Raw genomic sequence first — 9,060 nt, 5'->3', positions numbered from 1 at the left:
AATACAAGAAAGATGGCTCCCACCTGCTGCCTGCCTGGGAGAAGTAGCCCTCAGTGGAAAATGCTAACTGTCCTCCAGTCCTCTCCTTGCAGTCACACACCTCAGTCTGCCCACTGTATGTCTCTGACACGCCCCAAGTCACCGTCCCTCCCCTGGAGCCCAAGGTGAGTGCCTGCAAGTGACTGAGTCTGTGTGCGGGCTGTGTAAGAGGATGTATGGTTTTCGCACAGTCTTCTGTCCCACCCACATGGTCAGAATCCCCAGTGTTTTCCAAAGCCAGATATTATGGGGACTCCTCTTCCTGGCATGCATACTCCAAGCTGGGGAGCCTGGTGTGGGGGGCTGGGGTCCCTCACAGCCCCAGGGGAAGTTTTGCGGCCAAGATAGCCCTCCTGATTCTCAACCAGCACAGGGAGGTTTGTGGTCCATTTCGTGCCTCTGCTCCTTCTACTAGTCTCGATGTGGCTACTTCTTTACGTTTTTAGTATAGGACTGCTGTTTGGCTAGACTTTAGATGGTTCCCCAGGTTGATTGTTATATAATTTAATTGTAGTATCATGGAATGATGTAGATACAGTGTTTATCTACTTCGCCATCTTGGATTCCTTCCTCCAATTTTCCCTTTATTTATTGGTAATGGAGCACTATTCATAATGCTAATGTATTTATTTGTGAAGTAGTACTTGCCAATTATAACTTCAAATGTTCTCTTTTTCTAACCACATAGAAAAAACAAACATTTTTTAAAAATCCACTTGATTTTTTTGAAGTACAATTTACAAAAATAAATAATTGTGAAATTGAAATATTTTTACATATCCTTAATGCTGAAATAGTTAATTTTAGCATATTTTAATAAACCATACATTCCCAAATGGGATATTGTATGCTATCTTAAAATTTCTGTCAACAAACAATGGTTTACTTTAATAATTTATTTAAAGAAAGTTGAAATACATTTACTTATTAAAAAACAAAAATTGGACTTATGAATATTGTTCCAGTTATAATTGCTGCTTAGCAAGTCAACCCAAACTTTAATGGTATAAAACTACCATTTTAATTATGCTCAGGTGTTCAGACTGAACAAAACAGGAGTGTCTTGTCTTGCTTCCACTATATCTGGAGACTCAGCTGAAATAGTTTCTCTTTCTCTCTCCTTGATGGCTTTGAAAAAGTGGCCATGGATTGCACAGCCTCAAACAACTGAATGCCTATGGCAATCATGAGAGTGGGGAAGTGGTGGTTTCCTGGTTTATCCTTCAGATGAGAAAGTGGCAATAGAAAACTAATACAGATTTTTGGTGCCAGAAGTAGCTGCTGCTTAATAAACCTAAAAAGTGTCTTTGAGAATGGATAGTGGTAGAGTTTGAAAGAAATTTGAGGAGCACAGTAGAGAAAGCTGAAATTACAAAGCAGACTGTTAGTAGAAATTGGATTTCAAGAATGCTGCCAATGAGGGCTCAAAAGAAAGTGAAAAAGGTATGGTTGGAAACTGGAGGAAGGGGTATCATGTTATGTAGTGGTAGAAGCTTAGTAAAATTGTATCCTGCAGTTATGAGAAAAAGGGAATTTGTAGCTGATTGTGGGGACAGAGCCCCAAAAAGCAGTTTCCAGGCTCTTGGCCTCACATAGAAAGGTGCTGGCTCAGGTAGTAAATGGCCATCGACTGTGATCAAATGGTCATCAGCTGTGGCTAGTTGGCCGTCAGCTGTAATCAGTGAGCCATTGGCCACTAATATAACTGCCGTGGCTACGCTAGCAGCAAATGGGGGCTAGCAAGAAGATGGTGGCTGAGCCTGCAAGCGGCGCAGTGAGGGTTGAGAATTGTGTGGCTCCTGTTCCCTGTTTCTCCAACCCAGCTGCCAGCGAGAATATAGTGGTATGACTCCCCTACCTATGGCTCCATGGGGGTTCCTTTTTGGCCTAGCCACATCGTGCATTCTTATGTGGGGAGCGGGGCTGAGACCCCGCAGGCTGCCCTGCACGACAGTGATAAACTTGGTCATATGGCTAAGGAAATTTCCAAGCAAAGTATTGCCAATGCCACCTGGTTTCTTGCTGCTTATAGTAAAATGCAAAAGAATTTAAACAAAATCTGTTTTTGTCTGTTAAACAAAAAGTTACCACAAGTTGATGATTTTGAAAATTCTCAACCTCTCCAGATAGCAAAGCTTCTGAAATTAAGAAATTGCTTCAAAAGTGTGACATGTAGACATAGCTGAATTTGTGATTGTGCAAATTTTGCTCTAAGCTTGGAAATACATAAAAACCAAAGTATTCAACTCCACAAGACATCCTCTCAATCAAACTATTAATATAAGGCCTGTAGAAAGGTGAGGTATGTTGTTTGTCTCTGAGCCATCTCAGCAGGAGGCCAAAGTAGAAAAGGTCTTATCTTGCATAGATCTGTTGTTGTGTGACTTTTGTCTAGTGGAAAGAACACTTAAGGAAACCCATACGATTCTTGAGAAAATTATTTCAGCAGAAACATTGCTAGCTTGGACTAAAAGGAACAGAGGGCGTATATAATGAAAAGAGACTGAGGGAAAACCATCTAAATTCTGTAGGCAGTTAGCAGTCTCAGAAGATTACTGAGCTGCAAACTTGCCTTCTTTCATGGAAAAAAGAGATGATTCACTCAGAGGGCAGAACCATAAATCCAGAGGGTGGAATCAAGAGCCACAGAGAAGTACTTCCAAGCTTTGAAAACTAGTCCAGGAGCTCCCAACATTCACTCAGCTGGATTTCAGAACTGTTATGGACAAAAACTCCTTTCTACCTTTCATTTCCCTCCCTTTTGAAGGGGAATGTCTACAGGTGTTATCTCACTTCTCTCACCATTGCATATTAGGTGCATGGGGTGCAGATAATTTGTGTCTTCAGTTTGCAGGTCCATAGATAGAGATCTAGACTCAATAGATTATATACCAGGAACCACATCTGTACCTGAACCTGATATACATGATGAGTTTTGTACTGATACTATAATAGGATGAAACTCTTGGGAAACTTGGGAGGGGGAAATATATTTTGCATATGGAAGGGAGGAGGTGTCTCATTGAGGGTTGGAAGATGGACCATGGTGGGAAGATTATAAGGGGGTCCCCACGATCCCTGCCTTCTAGTACTCACATCCTTGCAGACCCCCTCCATTTCAATGTGGGCAGGACCTATGATTTGATTCTTATGAATAGAATATGGCAAAGGTGATAGATGGCACGTCTCTGATTACATTACATTGTATAAGTCTCCATTTTACTAGCCGAAGTGCCCCAGTCATTCTCTCTGTCTCTCTCTCTCTGTGTCTGTCTGCCTGTCTCTCTCCTTCCCCTCTCCCTCTCCCTCTCCTTGCCTCTCCCTCCCTTTCCCTCCACTCCCCACCCTTGCTGACCTTTATACAAGTAAGCTGTCATGGATCCTATAGATGCAAGAAAACAAATGCTGTTACCCACAGAGCAGGGAAGCAGATGCTTTCCCAGTCGAGCCTCCGGGTGAAAACACCAGCAATTGATAACTAATGCACATCTTATCATGCTCTCTTCTTTCTAAAACCCTTCAATGATTAAATAAGGTAATGTATGTCAAAGTGCTCAGCAGTGTTTAGTGCATACGAGGCACTACAGAACTACTTCTCCTTCTTCATTTGCTGTGTAAGGCCTACTGGAAAAAATACAATTGATTAAATACGTTTATAACCTGGCCTCAAACTAATTTTTTAATCTTATCTCTCTGCTTAGCCAGTTCCAGCTAAACTGACTTACTACACTTCATCCTTTCTACTTCCATGAATATCCTGCTTCGTCTCTCTGAAATGCCCTCTCTGAGTACCTGTTACGACAATCCTTAAATTTAAAATCCCATTCATCTTTAAAGTCACAGCTCATATGTCATTTTATTACGTGATCTGCTCTCGCTCCCTAGTCATGGTGAATCTCCTCTCTACCACCCAGGGATTTAGAAATTCTGTGTTCTTTATATTGTGCCTCATAATCATTTATCTGATATGTTTTGGGTTAGCTCTTTGAAGATATGAATAGTGCTATGTGAACCTTTTATGCTTTGTGTATCTTGTGTTTATTGAGTAACTCATAAATATATTTAGAGTACAGCTACACAGTGTTGCCTCTTTCCTTTCTTTTTTGAGACTTTGTTCTTTCCCTATCAGCATTGATTTTTAGAGATTTTATACTGACACATATGAAATTAACAGTGTCCACTGTGGAAATACTCTCTGCTGGGAAAAAACATACTTACATGTATAGCTTAGTGGTTAAGCCCCAAGAACCAAAGTGCCTGAGTTTGAATCTAGACTTCTCTACTTGTGGAAGTTATGCAAATTTTCTTTGCCTTTGTTTCCTCCTGTATAAAATAAGATAATAGTGGTACCTTTTTTTATAGGGTTGCTTTGAAGACTAAATGTGTGTGTGCATGTGCATGTGTGGGTTTGTATTAGAACAATGCTTAGGACACTATGTTATATCAGTTGTTATTTTTGTACATAATGTGAGAAGGAATAATACTAGCTGCTGAGGTTCTGTGATATATAGTAATGACTGAAACTGAATTGGAGAATCGAAGGGCATTTGTAAGGGAAAACCTTGTGACAAGGACGATCAATTAGTTTTTTGCCCTTTTTTCTAGATAGTCATTCACAACTGGGGATGCTTTTTGCCTCCCAGGAGTTTGGCAATATCTAGAGACTTTTTGATTGTGAAGATTGAGGTGGTGTGACTTGCATCTAGTGAGTGGAGGTCATGTGTGCTGTTAAATAGCCTACAATGAACAGAAAAGACCCCCCAAGTAATTATCCAGACCAAAATGTCAACAGTGCTGAGAATGAGAAAAATTATTCCAGAATCATCTGAAATGTAATGAGAGAAGACATTATATTACTTGGGACTACTTTAGATGCTGCATAATCACAACTCTATTACAAGTCAGTTTTTCATTCATAAAATGAATGCTAATTCCTACTTACTTCCTTTAAAAGGGTTAGTGTGTGGGTTAATTAGTGTTTTCAAAGTCCTTTGAAGATGTAAAGTCCTATATAAATGCTATGTATTATTAATTACCTTCTGGAAGGCTTACGCTGTGACCGTATTTGTTCACTAACACGGGAAAGCCTCAAAGACCTGAGTGATACTGAGTTATTTTTGATAAGTTGGAACTTTTATAATGAGAAAGATAGGCATCAGGGACCTAAGCCAATTTGCATAGCTTGGATATGACTGTATATAAATTGGCTCATTAAGATCAAGAAAACTATAGGTTTTGCTTTGGGATGAGTAAATTTCTTTTAATTTTGCAACACTATATGTAGCAAGGGAGGTGTAGAATCCATGACACAACTTCAATGATTATGGAGAAACAAAAATTGTCCATAGGAAAAAAATGTATTACTTATATTTGTAAACGATTCAGTTTGGCCCATGAGCAATTGTGTAATTTGGACTGTGTCTGATAAAATGAGGTAATAAAATGACTTGCCAAAATCTGAAGAAAGCAAGATACTGGGTCCATACAATATGTTTTTTTTTTCTCTAGGTATGAAGTGTAAAACATGTCCCAAAAAGAAAATTTATTCTTTGACAGGATAAATGTCTTTAAATTGTGATATATCTCTTGATCTTACCTAATGTGACATTTTCCTGTTATGGCAGAGAGTCTAACTTGTAGCTGTCAGTTATCCTTAGCTCAGCATCGACCTTGAGAAATATTTGTTGGTGACATACTGAGATAATTCTGGGTTGGCTATCTTTGTGGAGGCATAAGTCTGAGCTGTGGGATTTGGCTTTGCCCAATTCTGATGGAACACATATGTAAACTTCAGTGTATTATAAAGGTAACACTTCATGTCAATTGGGAGAAATATGGATTATTTAATAGTTTCGAGACAACTGTGTAATCATCTAAAAACAATCAACTTGGAGTCTTCTTTCATTGCTTAAACCAAATATATTTTAGATAAACCAGATATAGAAAAGTAAGAAAACAAAGCTATACACATACTACAAATTTAGAAGAAGGGTGTTTTAAGTATTGAAAACAAAAACAAAACCAAAAATAGAGGCCAGAGAAAAAAATATTGCTAAATTTAATTTATAAAATTTATAAAAATACTCTGCAGTAAACAACATAAATAACTCAAAGAAAGTGGCGCAGTAGGAAAATTATTTTTAATAAAATAGAAAAAATGACTTTTTTCTCTATTTTATGAAAAGCTTTTGTAAGAAAGGCTATAAACTAGATAATAAATAAGAAGTACAACTGTATATAAAAATGTTCAAAGACATAAATGATATGTCAAAAAAATAAATGGCTATTAAAGTTACATAAAGATATTCTCCTCATCCATAACAAAGACAAACTAATTGTGTTTTCCTTTTTGCTATCAAATTTTCAAACCAAAACTTTGATGATATTTTGTATAGATAAAAAATAGAGAAAATAGATATATTGTCATGCTTTCTTGATGCAAATATTTATATTTATATCATGTATATACTGATTCTCTATGGGGACAAATGACAATACCTATTACAATTTTAAATGAATTTATACTCTGCCTAAGTTATTTAATTTCCAGGGATTTATCTTACATATGTTGTTACACATATACAAAAAGATATATTTCCAAGGATAAATGTCTTTAAATTTTGATATATCTCTTGATCTTACACTATGCTGTCAAAATTACACTGTGGTGAAGGAGAAGAAATAAATGTTAACAGAAGTTTGATTGAATGATAGCATATCAGACCATAACAACATTAAATTATTAGAAAAGAACAAGGCATTTCCATGTTAAAAAATAAAAGGGAGCTGCAGGACACTGTGTAGAGAGTCCTTTACCATTAGTATTTTTTTAAAGAGAGATATATGCATACACTAAAATGCTTCTACATGCTATCATCTCTTGAAGACTGCACAGAAATTGTCAGAGCGTCTCCTCTAGAGAAGACAATTGAGGGTCTGAGGAGACGGGGTAAGAAAGAGATTTTTTTCTTTACACTTATGTATACCTTCTAAATTTTGTGCTATGTTTATGTATTACCTATTGAGAACAAGACAGGACCAACCAATGTAATACCTGTTCACACGAACTATAATCACCATAGTCCTTAGTGTTTTCCAATATTTATGCCATGACAGTATTCAGAGATGAAGGAAATACAATTGCTTTGCCTAGTGACTGTGCAGTGAGCATCTTCCTGGAAGAAACAAATTAAACAGTATTTTTGTATTCAAAAACTATGTCATATTTAGTTATTCAGTACGTAGTAATCAAGTATTTTAAAGTAAAAATGTTTTTGTTTATTGAAAAGTACGCAAATGAACAATGCCATTTTAATCACATAGAAGTTTTGTTGGAGTTAATTTAAGGATGCTGTTTGCTTGAAGTAGCCCAGATTAAAAAGCCTTGACTATTTTCTTGACACATTTTTATAATGATTAAATTTACTTGGTTTGGCATGAAGGCCAAGCTAAGTTCAAACTATGTTTTGTGCTTGTTTGTTTGTTTTAAAAAATACATGTTAATTCTAAGAAACTCATCTCATCATAACAGAGACCCACAGCTTTCTTTCAGTGTTATTATTGCACTGACAGTGAACACACTTGGATATTGATCCTTTTATTGTAAATATAGATAAAAAGGAAAGATCTGGCTTGTTCTAAATGGATACTCTAGATTAATGATAAGATGGAAAATTAGACAGCACTGTAATTGCCAAATAGATGTAGATCTACTTTCCATTCAGCAGTGTTGTCTTTCTCTGACCAACATTAGCACAAGAAATACTTGGAGAAGATGTTTCCCCCTTGATAATGTATCTTAAAATGTCTATTCTCCAGAGTATCCAGGTTTTCTTTTAATATGAATTTAGTTGAGGGAGTTTCCCCTTTTGTATAGGAAATCCCAATGTAAAATCAGTTTAAACTTTTCTCAGAGAAATTTGGTGATGTATTTTTTTTTTTTTTTGGTATAACATTGTTCCTTAGAATTAGTTCATTAGAACACAGTCAACAAAATGCTTTTTCAGACAATCTGTTAATAGCCAGGAACAAATACCTGCCTTGGTAATAGCAGCTGCCAGACTCATGATTCACTCAACAGGACAATAAATGTCAACTGTATTTGATTTTGTTAATTAATGTAAATTAGATCACTGTAGGAGCAATTGCTAATTATCAGTTACCATCAGATACTTGATGGGAGAGGTGAAGATGATATGCATAATTTTAATCATACTCATTTATTTGAATGTAGTGAGGATGAGGGAGTTACATTGTTCATGATGTAATTTTTGGCTAGCATCACTCTTCAAAATGATGTTCTATATATATGGATGACATATGTGCAAGGATGCTCATCACAATATTATTTGCAATAGGAAAAGTAGAGAGCAATCTAAATGGTTAAGTAAAAAAGAGTGCTTCATATATAATGATATAATTGAGAACCACTAAATTATAAAGGAAGAAGATTTAATGACACATAATGTATGCAAAATGATAAATACAGCACGATTTAAAAATCGTTTTTCAATGCACAGAAAAATATAACTGTAGATCATATATCAAAATATGAATACCAATTATATGTAAGTGCAGTAACTATGAGTGTCTTCTTTTCTTTGTGCTTTTCGAAGTTTTTCAGTACTTGTGTACTGAGGGGAAAGTTCCAGTAAAATGAAATTAGTATGAACTTAAAAATGTGCCTGATCACTAAAATTAGAAATCTTATTCTTCTCTCTATTGGAACTCATATGTACATTTTTTTGTCTTGGCTAATATAATTTTTTAGATATGTATTCCTTTCTAATGATTGATTTATTTCACAAATTTTTACTAATGGGAAACAGGAGTTAAGGTTTATTCTTATTGTAAGTTGTTAGGTATAATCTAGTTGTAATTCCCTCATGGTCTTACTGACACCAGACAGAGACCGGAGTATCCTAGACCTGAACTCTAGTCCCTCTGGCTATGAAGTCCAATTGCAAGTGATGGCTAGGCCCAGAATACTGAGTAGGATACTATGAGAATGAGCCTTACATA

The sequence above is a fragment of the Rhinolophus ferrumequinum genome, chromosome 4, assembly GCF_004115265.2.
Source record: "Rhinolophus ferrumequinum isolate MPI-CBG mRhiFer1 chromosome 4, mRhiFer1_v1.p, whole genome shotgun sequence".
Taxonomy (NCBI): Eukaryota; Metazoa; Chordata; class Mammalia; order Chiroptera; family Rhinolophidae; genus Rhinolophus; species Rhinolophus ferrumequinum.
This window is presented reverse-complemented; position numbering follows the sequence as displayed.